Below are 21,041 nucleotides of genomic sequence, written 5' to 3'. Positions count from 1 at the left end.
AGATGTTAGAAATGTGAGGAAAATCTTGAAAATTCCACATGATGAGGTGCGAATCCAGAATTTCCACTGTTTAGTGGTATTATCCACAAAGTCCACTGATGGGCATATTTAAAACAGGTTACATACAGTTGTGAATTTAGTGGGATGCGCTGTTTTAGAATTGGCAACACAAACGATTAAGTGCACACTAATCTTCAAAACGGAATCAGCAACACCATTTATAAGAACCATCAATAGTTGAATGGGATCATCATTTAAATGCATTCATATGTATAAAATAAGGATTTTATGATGATAAAGGGGGATAAAATAATTATTGTTGTTTGATGTTTTTAAAATTTTACACTCAATTTTACTATAAAAGTATAATTTACTCGTACAGGTTATTTATAAAAGTACATCGTTTAATATCAAACTTAATTACTCGCTCAAGCTGCTTCGTGATGGATGCATCCATCATATTCAGCTTTTAAAGCGTTTGCGGGGGATTTTTTCGCCCCTCTTTTTAACGAAATTCGCTCTTTAATAAAAGAAAGAAAGTATTGACTAGAGCTCTATAAATATATATAATTCAGTAAATTATCGATAAAGTAATATTTGAACGAATCAATATCTAATTTATTCATGAAAAATAAGTTGAACGGAGCAATTTTTTTCGTAGATATTATATATGAAAACTCGAATTTTTACCATTGAAAACTTTGTGAAGTGGGGTGGAAGATAGTCAACAACACGCGCCATCAGTCGTCACGTGACAGAATCAATTGATTGATGCTGTGGTCCACTAAAAAAAAAATATAACCCACCTCTAAATAGACGTGTACAGCTAACGACGTCTAATGGCTGAATTTATTGGCCGATTTACTTCATTGTTTTCGTAATTCCCTCCTTCACGCCTTCCCCTCTAACGAATAATAATACGTGTAGGCCCTAAACTGTAGACTAGCAACGCGAGGTCCCTAGTTGTAGCTTGTTTAGCTTATGCGCAAATCGGGCCCTACATATATCTCATTCATCTTATGGTTCGAAAGGGGTCAAGAGCTCCCTCAAGTATATAAATATAGTCAAACTTCCAGCAGCAACCATTGTATTAGGAACGTTTTAAACCAACAAATAACCTCCCTACAATGGTCATTTTTTTACGTTTCCGTCAGTGGTCGTTGTTAACAGGTTTGACTAATTGGAGGTATAGTCAAGAGGGATCAAAATTAATAGGCGCTGAGGACTAGTAAATGCGTTAAAATCCCCTATTGGCTCTGCACTGCCTTAAATTTAGGTGCGCTTAAATCACGTGTGCACTTCGCTCTTTGCTCCCCATTGATCGTAACTTCTCTTTCCACAAAGTAACGAGTGCATAACGCCTGCTTGCCAGTAGCTACAACTCTACAGACTTCTCTGATGATCTACTTGTTCAAGTGAAAAATTCAACGTGCCTAACGTGTTAATCTCCAGTTATTTCTGGAATTTTAATCTATAATTCACAGGCTCTACAGCTCTATAATTAGTAATTTCCTTTATTAACAATTACCACGTATCAGTTAACTCGAATAACCAAGTTACTTAACCGAGTGAATGGTACAAAAATCCCAAAAAAAGTAGGCCCTACGCTATACCAGAAGTTACTAATTACTGAAAGATCTCATAAGCCAGCAATAATATACTTCACAGCACTCATTCAACGTTCGATAAACGATGCTTAATGGTAATTTCTCCCATTTAAATTCGAGCGACGTACGTCTACACCGTAACAACGTAGAAATTCCGAACGGTAAAGTCGATATAAAACGAAATTTTTTCGGGATATAAGTCGAGGAAATTACTTACCGTTCGGTTATAAATAACCATAAGAGTTCACCCCCGAATATAAATGCCATAGGGGAGGTTAGACAGAACGTCTTTGCCATCGCTACTGGGATCGAAACCAGTTCCGAGTACTCACATCAACCTCAAAGGAAACATGGCAATCGATCCAAAAAACATTACTTCTCGCGCGCAATGTCATCTACTTCCCCGCTTCTTTTTTTTCCGGCTGAACTCGTATAGAAAATTACATTTTTGCACCCCCCCCCCTCGTACGGATCAAACCCCTCTCTTACCTGTTAGACTCGAATTCTGTACAGGTGCCAAATAAACGCAGGTGGATGGGGTAAACCGTTACTAATTTTGTAAGCCATCTTGGCACCAACCTTGAAAAGCCAACATTAATTCAATTTGTTTTCATTCAACTCCATCCATGCACTTTCAAGATGGCCGAATAGGTAGGATCAATTCCCTCCTTCATCCCTTCTTCCTCTTTTTAAACCATCGGGAATTGATTTTTTTTATCTGGTATTATTCCCGTTACGTTATTCCTTTCTCCGTATCCAAATGTCACAACTCCATTAATTTTAATCGCATTTGCTTCACGTGACTCGGTGCAATTCAATACGTTTAACCGCCCGCTGTCTTCCAGCCACGTGATCTTCGAATGCAAAGTGACAGTTGCCAAAAAAAGAAAACAACAGAGAAGCTAAATGACATCATTATGTCTTGGATGAATATAAAGCTAACCAGGGATGCATTACAAAAAGAAGTACAGACACACAGGACGGTTGACATGTTTAATTTCTTCACGTTATCGAGGCTGCAACGAGAATTGTACTGTACCTGATGCGGTGCGTTTAATTTCGTTAGGACTTAAGCAGTACGCTTATTAAGTTACATTCGTGTTTCACGCGATGTTGCATGCAATTACGCGTCATATATTCGTTAACGGCAATAATCCGGCATGCGATTCGATTAATTCTTATTACTTAATTGATAACTAGTGGCATCGCGCGCCATTCGGCACCATCCTGGTGATACAAACCAGTTACCAGTGGATATGCAAATGTTATCGATTCTCTCTCTCCGCAACCGAACAGGAAAAAAAAAACACCAGCACGTGCTGGTACCAGCGCTAAAAGGAAAAACGTGCACCGTAGCTTTCATACTGGTACCGGCTAAAAAGGGTACCAGCAGGCTTGTCGTGCTGGTATTCTTTCACATTTTATACATACATAAACACAGCACACTACACTAATTTCTCTTTGAAATTGCATGCAATCGTTGCATAAAAAAATCAAATCTCTGTGGCTGCTACTTTCCGCCTTTTTATACGTACAAAATACAAAAACGCCACTAATTTCTCTTTCAAAATTGCATGCAATCGTTGCATAAAACCGCGACGTTTTGCGGCTCGCAACGTTTACGCGCCAAAATATCAATGTTGCAAGCGAATTTTCTGAGCTATTCACTAGTAAAATCGCTTCCTAAACCCTTAAACACCGTATACTACGCAATAATCTCGGTCTTCGAACCCGGTATCAAAGTCAAAATAGATGAGAAGTACCTGTCAACGCCCGTATCAAATGGTAACTAACGTTGCATACGAAATCTTATCGAGTAAGATGAAATCAATCAGATATGGTGTCATGATAGAACGTTGGATGAAATGTCGGATTTCCAGATTACAGGGTAAGCGTCAAGTAATATTATAATAATATAAAGTACCTCCCAACTATCGGATCGAAACTTTAATAATAAAACTTCTTAAAATAAATTCGAACTAAATTTATCATAAAAATTCGCTTTATCGATACTAATCAACAGAGGAATCCTTTCCAAGATCCTGGAAATATTGTTATTCGTTAAACCGAGGTCTTTTTTTCTAATTGATAATCACTAATAACGGGTTATAAAAAAACTAAGTACATCAACTTTTCAACCGGTCGCTTGCGAACTACACGTTGATTTCATGTCGTTTTCAAGAACTATACGTGCATCATTAGACTCAGAAATTACTACTTCCCAACCGGTAGATTGCGTACTACACTTTGAGAAGCCTATACTTTACAATTTCGTTTCGGACTTAATTATATGTAGATCGCGTGCTACTCGTTGAGAGTCATTACTTTCTAGCTTTCAAGAACTGAATGTGGAACTATTTTAATTTAATGTTTCTTATTGCCAATTAGTGGGTCGCGAGCTACTGGATTAGCATGTTAGAGACTTAATTAAGTCCAAATTCGAAAATATTTGTTTCTCAAAACGTAGCACGCGAACTATTAGTTTGGTATCGAAATACTGAAACTCTGAAAAACTAGACGTTGATTACCATAACTACTGGTATAAGTAATTATAGTTTTTCAAAAAGTAGATCGCGAGCTACTCGTTAAGGCATTAATTCGTAGCTCTCAAGAATTGAATGTGAGAGTATTTTAATTGAATGATTCTCAATCTTAATTAGTGGGTCGCGAGCTACTAATTGAGCAGTTTACATATAACACTCAAAAATTAATTGGGAACCACCAGGGATAGATTTGCTTATAAGCTAAACGGGATTCTGCTTAGGGCCTCGCGTTATGAGCTTATAGCTTAGGGCCTCGTCCTATAAGTCTATAGCTTAGGGCCTTGAGTTTTGAGTCTATAGCTCAGGGCCTTGAGTTTTGAGTCTATAGCTCAGGGCNAAAATTTAGCTTTTAAGAATGGAATACTGCAAAAATTATTACGAAAAATATATATAAAAAACTCATTTTTATATAAAAAATTAAGGAAAAACAGTGTTAAAACGTACACCTCTCACGTTGCCGGTGCTTAAAGTTGTTCTCGATCTACTAGCTGAAAGATGGCGACGTATCTTAATCATTTCATCACTCCCAACGTTACGCAAAGAGCACGTGGAAAACGTATTATATATAAAAGTAGCTCGCGATCTACCACTTGGTAAGATTAATAATAGTTTAATATCTCAACATTTATCATCTTTAAACAATTAGTTTAATAAATTATAGAAAATTAACTTGATAATGTGCGAAATTTTCAAGTTTTTTACCAGTTTTCCCCACACTAAATTGAATAATTAAGGAAGTAAAAAAAAAGGGTTAATTCTTATAAAACTCACTGTCTTAATTACTGATTTATCTTCTCCCCTTTTTAAAAAGATATAAATTTAAATATGGAAATTTCCCATTAGAAAAAGCATAAAAACGGCGTTAAAATGTAGGCTTGTCATGTTGCAAGTATAGATGGAAATTATTAAAATTTGCTTACATAATTGACGAGCAGACACACAGGAGCCACAATTTCGAATCATTAGCATACTTTGTCTATTTATACAACATTGTTTCCCTCACCCCAATTAAATCATTCAAAATAAAAATATTAAAATTAGCAAACTACCATATTTTCCACATGGCCTATTTTTCTTCTCCTAATTTACATAATTGATGCCATGTTTCTTAATCGCTTTACTCTTTTAAAAAGATGCTTCGTGTATTGCTAGAAAGGAATATCAAGCTGAATATAGAGAATAACAGCTTGAATGAAGAGATTTGCTATATTGTATCGATTAGAAATTCCTCTAAATCTCATTAGAAGCAGATGGGAGATCTGTGAGAATGCTCCCTTACGCTACATCTTAAAAGATAAGAATTTAACGACATCATTTAATACGGAAATAAAAAGAAGAGAGGAGAAAAAAAGTAAACTACAGTCAACAGTAATTGTTTATTTACAAAATTTTCAATTATAGTGGCCATATCCATCATGCGCTACTTTTTATTATTATTTTTTTTTTAAGTATTTGGGCACTCAACCGGATTTTTTAATGCTTGTTACTTCATAAAGACATCAAACTGTTTCTATAATTATTGTTTGTTTTTGTAGAAAAATTTATAAAATATATATCTTTTACTCATTATTCCTGAAAGACCAGAGTTGCTCCTGAAGGACCCCTTTATTGAATTTTCTCTTTAAAGTCGTGGTTTTGTGTTTGATGGTCCCGGATGGCTGCCCGGAATTATCGGGGTTTTCTTTACTTTGTGTAACACCTAAATAAAAGCCAGTTTCTTATAGAAAATATTCCAAGAGGCACTCTTGCCCCCTTGCAAAATCAAGCTTGTGCTGCAGCCTTTGCCTTATTCCATAAATCCAATCCTCTTCAAGGTGACTTTATTCATTTAGAAAGTGAAATTAATTAATGATGTCCAGATTGGCATACAATTAAATTGTAAAATGAAAGTTAACTACAGTATATAACAATTGTTTATATACAAAATCTCCGAATATAGTTACAATGGCCATCATGATTTCTTTAATTCTTTTAAGATTTATAGGGCACTCAACCGAATTTTTAACCTATGTTACTTCATAAAGACACTAAACTGTTACCACGATAATTATTTTTAAAGAAAAATCTGCAAAATAAATATCTCTTATCCATTATTCCCAAAAGACTAGAGTTCCTCCTGAAAGACCCCTTATTGAATTTTCTCTTTAAGGTGACCTTTCTTCGATTAGTAACTCAAATTAATGATGTCCAAAAGACATTGACATGCACCTAAATCGGCAAGAATATATAATTACATTACTTTGAATCGATTTTAATAATACTTTAAGACATTTGCTCATCTACAATGTCACAATATCGAATAATCTGTCGAACGCATTCGCTGTATTAATACATTATGATTATAATATGTTAATGCTTCGTTGCATCGTAAATTATTTCCCTTATAGAAAGTTTAATTTACTTCCCGGTTAAGTGTAGAAGAAAACGAAGAACAAGGGAGAAAATTTGGAAATTAACAAAGGATCCTTTGGCGTAAAATATACTTTTAACTTAATGGTGATTAATTAGAGAAGTATAAATTAACATAAACGAGCATTTATTTATTGTGACACCGTCACAATGCCGGGCTGCAATTTTTAATCATATTTTTTAATTTATTTAATTTTAAGTAAGTGCTCTCCACCTCAAATTAGTAGTGACTTGATCCTAAACATCATGCTTTTCCTTTATCAGTAGAGTCGTGCCGGTCATCTATTAAATAAAACCACTGACACTTGGTAGTTGGTTCTGGGTTTCATGCCTGATCCATATGGAGTTTTCCGGTTTTTTACGTGTTTAATGTCTAAACAGTGGCCAATTTTTTTAATTAGAAAGTCCTCTTAGGAGGCACTCACTCCTAGATAGATCGTCCATGTGTTGCATTGCCTTATCTCATCCATCCAATCCTTCTGTATGTTCTAATCTTATGGTACTTATATTTCAAGATTTTGTCATAAATATGATGAAAATCCTTATAATATACGCTGTCTGATCTTCCGAGTTTGTGTATTTTTTTAATCTATGGAGCATTTTAAACTACAAATTACACCATTCTTTCACTACAAATGATTTAAGGAAGAAATATTATTAACGTTTACACCAAATCCTTAATTATAATTATTTTAATTATCAATTTTTCAATATGTAGAACACAGTTTGCAACGAAGAATTCCTGAAGATCCTACGCATTGCAAAAACTCTAATTATTCATAAAATATTCGGATTTTTTGCAATTATTTTTTAACATTAAAAACGAATCAAACGAATGAAGTACTTTTTAAAAATATGAATAATATTTTATTAAAAAAACAGTCATAAAACAGTCATAAGCATTGTCTGTTTGCTAACGCGCTGTTTTAAGACTTAATTGAATAGAGTTGTGCCTTTATAATATATTTATAATTGTATCCAAATTTATATTCAGCAGCATATCTACATTCCTAAAGATAGTTTTTTTTTTATCAATTTTCTATACTAAAATATACAGAATATTCATAAATAATTCACTCATTAATTCAACTTATGCGTGTTTCTTTCGAAATTAAATATAAATTATTAAATAATTATATATGTATATAAAAAAATAATTATAATATAAAATTTTTGCATTATTTTCACTTCATAAAATCCACGTGAAACTTTAGTTTCCATTGATTTAAACATTAATTGCTCTATAAAGCCATATGTTTCAGTGTGGCATAGTCTAAATTGCTGTTCCCTATGTAAAAATCTGCCTCAAAATATTGTTATTACATTACAAAATATTAATTGTAAAAGAAATAAATTCATATAAACTCCCGTTTGATACCATAAAACAGACGTTTTATACGAAGAAAAATAGAAATTCCAATCGATTTATCGTAGTTACATTACTCAATTCACCTTAAATCATACCTAATTTTTATTTTATAGTCTAGCACTTACAAATATATTAATCTTTTATTATTTCCAATGCTTTATATAACGATAAAATATTAAATTTTTAAATATTTTCTAACAATAATTCAAAGATTTCTTAAGATTACGTTCGTGGATTTCTTGTCATCCATTTACTTCCATTATTAATACGATTTTTAAATTGTATTGTCTTCAAATTCTACATCGAATATATGTGTTTAAGGCCTCATATTTTTATAGGTCTAGTGTTTTTTTTCCTTTTTTAGTGTATTCATATCAATATGGTATCGATTTCAATCGCTGTTTATGGAATTTATAACGATCTTAACACGTGTCATTCAGGAGCAGAAACACTTGGAAACAAGAAAAATCCTCCTCTTCCTCCTTCTCTTCGTACAGAAGAACAGAGAAAATATTCTTATATCGATCCAGTTTCTCGTGAAAGTTCACTCGACGTAATTCAAATCGCAGTGGAACGATTTATCAACGATAAAATGAAATTCATTGCGTAAATACAGTGCTATACACACGTAATTGAAGGGGGTAGGTGGGTTCCGTTCAATAAATTATTATAAAAAAAATATCACTACTTTAAAATAAATTCTAGAAGAGAATTCTTGGCCATCGATCGAAAATTCGATTAGGTTTCATCAAAAACGAAGGCCGAAAATATCAATTATAAGAATTGACGCCATTCGATTCTCAAAAATGGCGGACGGTATCGACTTAAACAAATGGGAAAGTCATTAAAAGATCACTTTCTCCTTCATCTTTTTTTTTCGTTTTGTTTTAAAGTTTAGGCGATGGATATAAGTGAAAGTCATATAAATGAAAATTGATAAGATAGAAATAGCCCTTGGTTTTATAATTAGAGAGGAATATAAGTGATTGTTAAACAGGAAAACGTTGATAATTTCAAACAAGAGGCCGAATCGATCGCAACTGACAAGGAAGAATGATTACATTTGCGCTCGAATCCCTCAGAGATATATTCATATAGATGCTTTTAAGCAAGTTTCCTGCTGAATTTCAACTCCATACCATATATTTTCTCGTGTTAAGGGCCTAGTATTTGCCGAAATTCCCTATTTAGTATACTTACGGCCTACTTGAAAGCTTAGTAATTGGGTTTTAAAGCTTAGTAATTGGGTTTTAAAGCAAATCTTGAGAAATCGGAAAGAGTAAGAGATGTCAAGGAGAAAAGAGAGTAAAAATCTTCGGTCGAGTGCCACGATGAACGGAGCAATGTATAGAAGCTTTTTATACAATTAAATCAGTGTATATTGATATATCAAGCTGCTTTTCTCTTAATATATTGAAAAATTCACACTAGTAAGGTTGGCATTATCAGGGACCATACTTACAATAAGTTTGATTTGGGTTGTTGCCATAAAGCAGCGCAACATTTGGCGATTCTACAAAGAAGATAACTCTTGGAAGGATTTAATATGGGAAAGTGGCCCTATTTAGATGTTAGAAATGTAAGGAAAATCCTGAAAATTCCACATGATGAGGTGCGAATCCAGAATTTCCACTGTTTAGTGGTATTATCCACAAAGACCACTGATGGGCATATTTAAAACAAGTTACATACAGTGGTGAAATTAGTGGAATGCGCTGTTTTAGAATTGGCAACACAAACGATTAAGTGCACACTAATCTTCAAAACGGAATCAGCAACACCATTTATAAGAACCATCAATAGTTGAATGGGATCATCATTTAAATGCATTCATATGTATAAAATAAGGATTTTATGATGATAAAGGGGGATAAAATAATTATTGTTGTTTGATGTTTTTAAAATTTTACACTCAATTTTACTATAAAAGTATAATTTACTCGTACAGGTTATTTATAAAAGTACATCGTTTAATATCAAACTTAATTACTCGCTCAAGCTGCTTCGTGATGGATGCATCCATCATATTCAGCTTTTAAAGCGTTTGCGGGGGATTTTTTCGCCCCTCTTTTTAACGAAATTCGCTTTTTAATAAAAGAAAGAAAGTATTGACTAGAGCTCTATAAATATATATAATTCAGTAAATTATCGATAAAGTAATATTTGAACGAATCAATATCTAATTTATTCATGAAAAATAAGTTGAACGGAGCAATTTTTTTCGTAGATATTATATATGAAAACTCGAATTTTTACCATTGAAAACTTTGTGAAGTGGGGTGGAAGATAGTCAACAACACGCGCCATCAGTCGTCACGTGACAGAATCAATTGATTGATGCTGTGGTCCACTAAAAAAAAAATATAACCCACCTCTAAATAGACGTGTACAGCTAACGACGTCTAATGGCTGAATTTATTGGCCGATTTACTTCATTGTTTTCGTAATTCCCTCCTTCACGCCTTCCCCTCTAACGAATAATAATACGTGTAGGCCCTAAACTGTAGACTAGCAACGCGAGGTCCCTAGTTGTAGCTTGTTTAGCTTATGCGCAAATCGGGCCCTAAATATATCTCATTCATCTTATGGTTCGAAAGGGGTCAAGAGCTCCCTCAAGTATATAAATATAGTCAAACTTCCAGCAGCAACCATTGTATTAGGAACGTTTTAAACCAACAAATAACCTCCCTACAATGGTCATTTTTTTACGTTTCCGTCAGTGGTCGTTGTTAACAGGTTTGACTAATTGGAGGTATAGTCAAGAGGGATCAAAATTAATAGGCGCTGAGGACTAGTAAATGCGTTAAAATCCCCTATTGGCTCTGCACTGCCTTAAATTTAGGTGCGCTTAAATCACGTGTGCACTTCGCTCTTTGCTCCCCATTGATCGTAACTTCTCTTTCCACAAAGTAACGAGTGCATAACGCCTGCTTGCCAGTAGCTACAACTCTACAGACTTCTCTGATGATCTACTTGTTCAAGTGAAAAATTCAACGTGCCTAACGTGTTAATCTCCAGTTATTTCTGGAATTTTAATCTATAATTCACAGGCTCTACAGCTCTATAATTAGTAATTTCCTTTATTAACAATTACCACGTATCAGTTAACTCGAATAACCAAGTTACTTAACCGAGTGAATGGTACAAAAATCCCAAAAAAAGTAGGCCCTACGCTATACCAGAAGTTACTAATTACTGAAAGATCTCATAAGCCAGCAATAATATACTTCACAGCACTCATTCAACGTTCGATAAACGATGCTTAATGGTAATTTCTCCCATTTAAATTCGAGCGACGTACGTCTACACCGTAACAACGTAGAAATTCCGAACGGTAAAGTCGATATAAAACGAAATTTTTTCGGGATATAAGTCGAGGAAATTACTTACCGTTCGGTTATAAATAACCATAAGAGTTCACCCCCGAATATAAATGCCATAGGGGAGGTTAGACAGAACGTCTTTGCCATCGCTACTGGGATCGAAACCAGTTCCGAGTACTCACATCAACCTCAAAGGAAACATGGCAATCGATCCAAAAAACATTACTTCTCGCGCGCAATGTCATCTACTTCCCCGCTTCTTTTTTTTCCGGCTGAACTCGTATAGAAAATTACATTTTTGCACCCCCCCCCCTCGTACGGATCAAACCCCTCTCTTACCTGTTAGACTCGAATTCTGTACAGGTGCCAAATAAACGCAGGTGGATGGGGTAAACCGTTACTAATTTTGTAAGCCATCTTGGCACCAACCTTGAAAAGCCAACATTAATTCAATTTGTTTTCATTCAACTCCATCCATGCACTTTCAAGATGGCCGAATAGGTAGGATCAATTCCCTCCTTTATCCCTTCTTCCTCTTTTTAAACCATCGGGAATTGATTTTTTTTATCTGGTATTATTCCCGTTACGTTATTCCTTTCTCCGTATCCAAATGTCACAACTCCATTAATTTTAATCGCATTTGCTTCACGTGACTCGGTGCAATTCAATACGTTTAACCGCCCGCTGTCTTCCAGCCACGTGATCTTCGAATGCAAAGTGACAGTTGCCAAAAAAAGAAAACAACAGAGAAGCTAAATGACATCATTATGTCTTGGATGAATATAAAGCTAACCAGGGATGCATTACAAAAAGAAGTACAGACACACAGGACGGTTGACATGTTTAATTTCTTCACGTTATCGAGGCTGCAACGAGAATTGTACTGTACCTGATGCGGTGCGTTTAATTTCGTTAGGACTTAAGCAGTACGCTTATTAAGTTACATTCGTGTTTCACGCGATGTTGCATGCAATTACGCGTCATATATTCGTTAACGGCAATAATCCGGCATGCGATTCGATTAATTCTTATTACTTAATTGATAACTAGTGGCATCGCGCGCCATTCGGCACCATCCTGGTGATACAAACCAGTTACCAGTGGATATGCAAATGTTATCGATTCTCTCTCTCCGCAACCGAACAGGAAAAAAAAACACCAGCACGTGCTGGTACCAGCGCTAAAAGGGAAAACGTGCACCGTAGCTTTCATACTGGTACCGGCTAAAAAGGGTACCAGCAGGCTTGTCGTGCTGGTATTCTTTCACATTTTATACATACATAAACACAGCACACTACACTAATTTCTCTTTGAAATTGCATGCAATCGTTGCATAAAAAAATCAAATCTTTGTGGCTGCTACTTTCCGCCTTTTTATACGTACAAAATACAAAAACGCCACTAATTTCTCTTTCAAAATTGCATGCAATCGTTGCATAAAACCGCGACGTTTTGCGGCTCGCAACGTTTACGCGCCAAAATATCAATGTTGCAAGCGAATTTTCTGAGCTATTCACTAGTAAAATCGCTTCCTAAACCCTTAAACACCGTATACTACGCAATAATCTCGGTCTTCGAACCCGGTATCAAAGTCAAAATAGATGAGAAGTACCTGTCAACGCCCGTATCAAATGGTAACTAACGTTGCATACGAAATCTTATCGAGTAAGATGAAATCAATCAGATATGGTGTCATGATAGAACGTTGGATGAAATGTCGGATTTCCAGATTACAGGGTAAGCGTCAAGTAATATTATAATAATATAAAGTACCTCCCAACCATCGGATCGAAACTTTAATAATAAAACTTCTTAAAATAAATTCGAACTAAATTTATCATAAAAATTCGCTTTATCGATACTAATCAACAGAGGAATCCTTTCCAAGATCCTGGAAATATTGTTATTCGTTAAACCGAGGTCTTTTTTTCTAATTGATAATCACTAATAACGGGTTATAAAAAAACTAAGTACATCAACTTTTCAACCGGTCGCTTGCGAACTACACGTTGATTTCATGTCGTTTTCAAGAACTATACGTGCATCATTAGACTCAGAAATTACTACTTCCCAACCGGTAGATTGCGTACTACATTTTGAGAAGCCTATACTTTACAATTTCGTTTCGGACTTAATTATATGTAGATCGCGTGCTACTCGTTGAGAGTCATTACTTTCTAGCTTTCAAGAACTGAATGTGGAACTATTTTAATTTAATGTTTCTTATTGCCAATTAGTGGGTCGCGAGCTACTGGATTAGCATGTTAGAGACTTAATTAAGTCCAAATTCGAAAGTATTTGTTTCTCAAAACGTAGCACGCGAACTATTAGTTTGGTATCGAAATACTGAAACTCTGAAAAACTAGACGTTGATTACCATAACTACTGGTATAAGTAATTATAGTTTTTCAAAAAGTAGATCGCGAGCTACTCGTTAAGGCATTAATTCGTAGCTCTCAAGAATTGAATGTGAGAGTATTTTAATTGAATGATTCTCAATCTTAATTAGTGGGTCGCGAGCTACTAATTGAGCAGTTTACATATAACACTCAAAAATTAATTGGGAACCACCAGGGATAGATTTGCTTATAAGCTAAACGGGATTCTGCTTAGGGCCTCGCGTTATGAGCTTATAGCTTAGGGCCTCGTCCTATAAGTCTATAGCTTAGGGCCTTGAGTTTTGAGTCTATAGCTCAGGGCCTTGAGTTTTGAGTCTATAGCTCAGGGCCTTGAGTTTTGAGTCTATAGCTTAGGGCTTTGAGTTGAGTCTATATGAGGGCTTTGAGTTGAGTCTATAGCTTATGATTTCACAGATAAGAAGGCCCTGTTATAACTAAAGGCCTAGAAAACTGAGTAATACTAATGAGAAGACTTGAAGGCAGCTTCTCCCCAATCTACTCCAAATTTTCTTTAGAAAAACCTCGTATTAAGGTTAATACTAGCGAAATTATACACTCAGACATACCGACAGTCTCTACATAACTTAAATTTCAGCAAAGAAAATGAATTTTCCAGCAGCTTTCGAGCTCCAGATTTCATGCTAAACAGATCACAATTGAATTTCTTAACACCCTCCCCTCGATAAAATTCATTATCACTTATTAAGCACGATAAATATAATCGCCGGGAGATTAAAATTTAATCGCGTAACAGCGTGACGTCATCGCTCTAAGCTTACTAAAAATATTTACAGAATTTAATTTACAAGCGGCCATTTTTTTTCTTGTGTGTTCGTGTGTATGTGTGTTTGTGTGTCTCGTGCCATAAACGAGTGAAAAGAGAAATTTAATACTCCGCAGAGGACAAAAATAAGGCTGTAGTAACAGGAAAATAACGGGGGAAAAAAAGTTAATTTAGTAACATTATTACTCTAGAAGTTCACAATAGCAAATCCTGTTTAGTGTTATTTCTAGTAACCAGAGTACAATTTGGATGAGTGTACGGCAGTAAATCCTATTATTATATAAATTCCATTAAGTAAATCGACGTTGTAAGCGGGTTTTTGAATGCCTAAGCCAATTTTTCACTTGGTTTTTAATAAAAACTCGAATTAAATCGGTTAATTTAAATACAATTTCCATGCGCCTTTATCACTACATTGTGTGATTTGTGCATAAAAACGACTAACTGGTGAGTAATGCCGACATTAATAAACTTATAACGCTTATAACGAATGATATAGATACATTTATAACAGCGATAATAGTAAAACTATCTTGGTTTTCTAGAGATGCTACAGACTCTAGAATCATTTTGCATCATTATCACTGTGTTTGGTACGTGAACGTGATCGTAATGGCTATAGCAAACGATTCCTGGCCGTGTTAATAACAAAAATAACACGATACATTCCTTAAGTGTCACTAATTCTAGAATAAATTATCTATAACACTAGATAAAATTATCTTACATCGGAAAGTATAATTTAATTCATGGAAATAATCCACTGTAACAATTTAAAAAAAATAATATCCATTAGAAAATAATATGGCACATTCCTTACATACCACAAATTCTAGAATAAGCTATCTACAATACTAGATTAAATCATCTTACATCATTACTATTAGAAAGTGTAGCTTAGTACATGAAGGTGATCCATTGAAGAGTAAAATCACTAATTTAATAAGATTTTAACACAGTGTTAACAATAAAAATGGCGTAACGCATTTCGTAGATGCTAAATAATTCTAGATTGTTATAAAAAATGCCAGATTAAACCAATTTACCCATCTGTTTAATGGATCAAAATGAGCTTCGTCACGCTTCTAAGTGACAATGAACGATATAGATTCATTTGTAACAGTATTAATAAAGAAAACAATATGGTACATTCCTTACATTCCACAAATTCTAGAATAAGCTATTCCATAGTACTAGATAAAATCTTTCTTACACGCGTTGTTTGAGGAGAGAAAATGAGCCATTGAAGGATAACGGAGCAGAAAGGATCTTTCTATACCGTATTAACGACGAAAATAACGTAACGCATTCCGCACATGCTAAACAATTCTAGAATAATCTACATAAAATACTAGATAAAGTCAACTTACACCATTACAACGTATTATTTAGTGCACGAATGTGAGCTTCTGGTGAGTAACACCAATAATAAACTTATAACAGTTACAGTTAACGATACAGATCCATTTTCCCAGTGTTAACAAGAAGAACAATATGGCACATTCTTTACGTGCTACAAATTCTAGAATAAGCTAACCACTGTGTTAGATAAAAACCTCTCATATGCGTTGTTTGAGGGATGAAAATGAGTCATTGAAGGATAACAAGGAGCTTTCTATATTATGTTAACGACGAAAATAACGTAACACATTTCACAGATGCTAAATAATTCTGGAATAATCCACGTAATATTATAGAAAACGAGATACGAAGTTCAATAAAACCATTTATAAGCTTGTAAGATATACAACAGAATGAAATAGATCCATTTCTAACCGCGTTAACAATAGAAAATAGCGTTGTACATTCCATAGATGCCAATAATTCTAGAGTAAGCAATCTACAACATAAAACGAAACCTAGAAAAAAAAAATAAAAAAAAAACGGTTGAGTGAAAACTACATCTTAACTATAATTATAGAAAAGGGGAAAAAACGGTTTATTTAAAATTCAAAAATTATTTTTAGTGGCGTAAAATAAACTTTAATCGATAATAAAATAGAATTTTCTGCGTTTTTTCCCTAGAATTTAGCATGAATTATGTAACAGAAACTTCTAATTTTATGAATGAAATGTGATTTCTTTTTTCTTGTGTACAATTCAAAATCTGATAACAAGGAGAAGGATATTTCATGAAATATTCGTTGGTAATTTAAATAATGTAGAACTCATTTACATTCGTAACAAGGGGACGTCAGGATAATTTATTATCTGCAAATGGGATGGAGCTGCCAGTGAAACGTTTCTGTTCCGGAAAATCTTAAGGTTCTTTGGAGGATTTTGACATTAATTGAAAGTTATTATTTAAATAATTTATCGAATTTAGAAAAGAACATTGCACGAGGATGAATTATTATATATTTTTTAACACATTTCCTATGCCACTTTCACTAAATAACCCATTTTTTTCCAGCTTTCCAGAAAGCTTCTTCCTCGTTTATCTCTACACTTGTAGATATGCCCCGTAATAGAAGGGCTTAGAGGTATTCTATTCGTAATTTTAACACAATTAAACAATAAATTTGAACATTTTTCGTCCTCTAAAGCTATCTTTTCTAACAATATTCAGCACAAAGTGACTTGTATTCGTTGAAAGTCAGGGAACTTCCCTGTCTTTATACGTGCATTGTATAGATTTATTTCAGCAAAAAGACAGAAAATTATTAGTAAAAAAACGTTACGAATCAATATACAGTTTTAGAACGTATAGACTGGAACCTGTAATAAATGCCACCTCCAAACGACGGCCATTTTTCGGGAAGTTTTCGAAGAAAAGTGCATACATAACAACGCTCACCTCCCAACAGCGGCCACTCTACGTTCCCCGCCAGTGTCCGTTGTTAAGAGGTTCGACAGCATTAAAATTTCTCAAATTTTAGATTAAAAAAAACACGGAAAAATGTAATTATTAATGAAGTGAAATTGAAATTTTCATAGATAATTTCTCTCTCCCTAAATTAAAAATTGAATAATATGGAAAAATTATCTTCTTTTTTTTATAATTATAAATTACCATTTTTCACATTAAAAAAATCCTTCTGACGACGATTATAAATTATAAAACACTGCGTTAAATGAATATTCAAACTGATTTTTATTTAAAGATTTAAATCTTCAATTTAATATATTTTTTTAATTTTAAAAAGATATTTCTGTGGAATTTTATTAAAAATATTACATGAAATAATTGAAAAAATAACATGTTTTATGAATGAAACGTTTCATTCATTTTGTGATGAAATTACCGCCTCTGCATTAAAACTATACACGTGCTGCTTACTATATTTAGATGCCATCCCATAGGAAAAGAGTGTCATGAGATCACTCAGCTCTGTTTTGTTTGTATATCTTATTAACGATGATATCTCTTCTGAAAAATTTAAAAAAAAAGAAGAAAATTAAATAGCTTAAGTAAGCTTTACACCTGCTTAAAATTCTCCATACTCATGTATTATTGAATTCAATTTTTGAATTTTAAATTTTAACCAATCGTTTCTAAGCAACTAAATTTTGAATTTTTTTTTTTTTGGCTAATCAATTGTCTTATAATAAGAAATTTTAAATTTTATAGCTAATTCAAACGCTTTTCAGTAAGCAATTTTTGAATTTTCAATTAACCAATCATCTGTTGATAAGTAATTTTAAATGTTCTAATTGACCAATCATCTGCTGATAAGTAATTTTAAAATTTCAAATTAACCAATAGTTTGTTAATAACGAATTTTAAGTTTTCTGGCTAACCAATCGTCGGTCATTTACGGATTTTGAATTTTATAATTAACCAATAGTTTTTTAATAACGAATTTTAAGTTTTCTGGCTAACCAATCATCGGTCATTTACGGATTTTGAATTTTCAAATTAACCAATAGTTTATTTGTTATGATCTAAAACAATGTAAATGACTCTAGAATAAATTACTTCGATATAAATTTTGTTTAATTTCCACGCGAGCCCTTTTCATCACGCTATAACGTTTTAATTAACGGAAATTTACGTTATGAATAACATAAACGCGACTCGAAAATGATACTTTAAGAGTTAAATGTTGGGTTTTTAACCTTCACGAGCCATCTAAAAAAACTACTCTGTGTCATTGACTCGTCCAGTTATTCATGAAAATCGACCTTACAAGTGCCGTATAAGAGCCAACGATTCATAACATTCTCGGCTATTTCTTTGAAAAAACAAAGGTTGTACCAGTAAAATTTTTGAATAAATTCGTTTAAAAAATACTTATAATTAAAAAATGACATCATTCTTCCGTAATAAATGTTATATTTTCTGAAAGAATCACAATTTATTCGTGTTACAATTCGCAATTAAAAAATGGCGGCCGAACGGCTCAATTGCGATTCATAATTAAAAATCCGAAGCCACGTACTTAAAATTTGAAAATTTTATGAGCTTGGTTTATTAATTTTCATCATTTTGTTAAATTGTTACTAAATATATATATATATTTTTTCCAATCTTTCATAATAGAGAATTATGATCCTTCCGCTCTCCTTATACTTAGTATCCATGCCAGGTAATCTATTCATTTGATAAACATAATTTATCGCGACAACCAACGAGTGTATATCTTATTAATTGCAGTAGAGGATACGGTTTTGCCTGATAACATAATGGATCGCATCCATTAGCAGTTATTCCCTTTTGTAACCGTAGGCAAAACGCATTATGAGTTTGAAATGCTTAAATTCAAATATTTGATTTAAATGCAATAGCTGGCAGCACTTAAAGATGAATGTAGCCAAACGATTGCCACTCTATTATCGGAATTTAAAATATTTGACGATCGAATTGTAAATTATTTCCAATTTTCTTTCAGGGAATAATTCTTTCTACGTTACTCGTAATAATAAAATACAATTGAAAAATTAAATAAAAGGCTATTTTAAATTTATATTCGTCCACCATTTGCCGAAAGATAAGAGTAAACGTTATTTAAAATAATAATAAATGACTTAATAATTGTTAGAAGTAATAATTTAAGAAAGACATTAAGCAGTTTGTTTGTATTAATTTAATTAAAAAAAAAGAATAAACATCGATTACCCTTTTGTTTTGTTTGCAATGGGCAACGAAACATTCATCGATATCAAAATAAAGTGGGAAATTTTTTTTTATTAATTCTGTTCTTAATTTTGATATTATATAAATAAATATTTTAAATAAAAAAACAGTGTTAAAATTTTTAAAAATGTCTACCCATTCGTCAAAATATTACGATATTAATTAAATCCCACAGATACAATTTTATTTGAAAGCCCGCGTAACAACAACAACGGTTGTCATAACGACCGTAGCAGGATCCATTCGCCGTTAGGGGAGCTTTGATTTAGATTACCAAAAAAAAAATAAGAAAAAAAATTTATTTTTTATTCAAATGTTTTCCATTATGATATACAAACTTTTTAATTTTATATATAAATATTTAATAATAAAATATTTAAAGCTTATCTTATAGATAAAAGCATTATCGAATTTTAAAATAAAGATCCACTAATGTGTATATTTATACACACAAACATATAAAACTATTATTATACTTGACGTCATTACCTTTAAGATAATGCTTATAACGCTTAGTTGTTTACGTATTATTATTAATATTATAAAGTAAAGTTTCTTAAACGAGTATCATCAAAGTACAGGAATAATACGGATATATATGGCCGAAGCAATTGGGTTGGAAAGATACTCACCATGGGTGAAGGTAACTCGCAGCATCTTTCGCTGCACAATGTGACCGTGTACTGTTCATATTCCCATCCTTCTACCAAATATCGTATATACTTAATTAAACCATTTGCGACTGTTGTTGTCTGTAGTTCGACTGCACGTGATGAACTCTACGAGGAATTTGGCAGAGTTTCAAGAGGAGACGTCACACAGAAAGGCTCCATGACATACCAACAGCGGTAATGCGCATCCAACCCGCTTCTGTCAATTGCCGCAGACGAGGCTAGTCTTTTCTATTCGGAAAGATTCGGTCATTTCCGGAAAAAACGATTGAAGGAAAGACAACTTAATTCTCTCCTGTACAGAGCTCTTCACTGTATGTTTCGACCGCGTCAAGGAGAAAGCTTCGTTCTGCATCTATCGAGCATCTGACCACATTCTCCTCTCAGATAATCGATTTTTATCGACTTCAACCGAGTAGGAGTATGAGCATGATGATAAATCGTAAATTTACTAGAAACCCTTTAGAAATCTGCTTAACTCATTAAATTGCAATTATTACGTTTTAATAAATTCGCTTAATAAATGATATTTAAAGTGATTTTACCATTATTATTATTATTATTTTTAAATCTCTCGATTTTATGAAAATTCCGATAGAGGGCGAAACGTGTTTGCATTAGTTTTATATTTTAATATATTAAATACTTTAATAGAAATTTATTATTATTATTTCTTAATTAATGATTTATAAAATTATTAGTCATTTTGTAAAATTTAAACATGAATGAATAAATTTAATTATAAAAATAACCTCCTAGCGGAACGAATCGGAGTTAATCCTCAATTACGCCACCATTTAATTTCTTTAAATGTACCATTTACCCTGATAATATATAATAATAATAACGTAGTTGAAGG

At 33.2% G+C, this 21,041-nt stretch overlaps 1 protein-coding gene across 3 annotated transcripts in view; it reads right to left on the bottom strand.

Moving 5' to 3' along the window:
- Nucleotides 1–20,594, bottom strand: part of LOC111629141 (potassium voltage-gated channel subfamily B member 2-like) — a 55,375-nt gene extending 34,781 nt beyond the window's left edge. The window contains exon 1 of one of the 3 annotated variants that reach the window (XM_023373013.1): nucleotides 20,144–20,594. The gene's annotated coding sequence lies outside the window, so the exon portion shown is untranslated. Of the gene's footprint in view, nucleotides 1–1,824; nucleotides 1,926–20,143 lie in introns of those variants that run through there. The other 2 variants (XM_023373026.1, XM_023373018.1) reach the window with 2 other exon arrangements.
- Nucleotides 20,595–21,041: the final 447 nt, after the last annotated feature.

Source organism: Centruroides sculpturatus, unplaced genomic scaffold (assembly GCF_000671375.1).
Source record: "Centruroides sculpturatus isolate CEXI.00-Female unplaced genomic scaffold, Cexi_2.0 scaffold51, whole genome shotgun sequence".
NCBI lineage: Eukaryota > Metazoa > Arthropoda > Arachnida > Scorpiones > Buthidae > Centruroides > Centruroides sculpturatus.
Note: the sequence above shows the minus strand (reverse complement) of the source record. Positions and strands in the feature narration are given on the sequence as shown.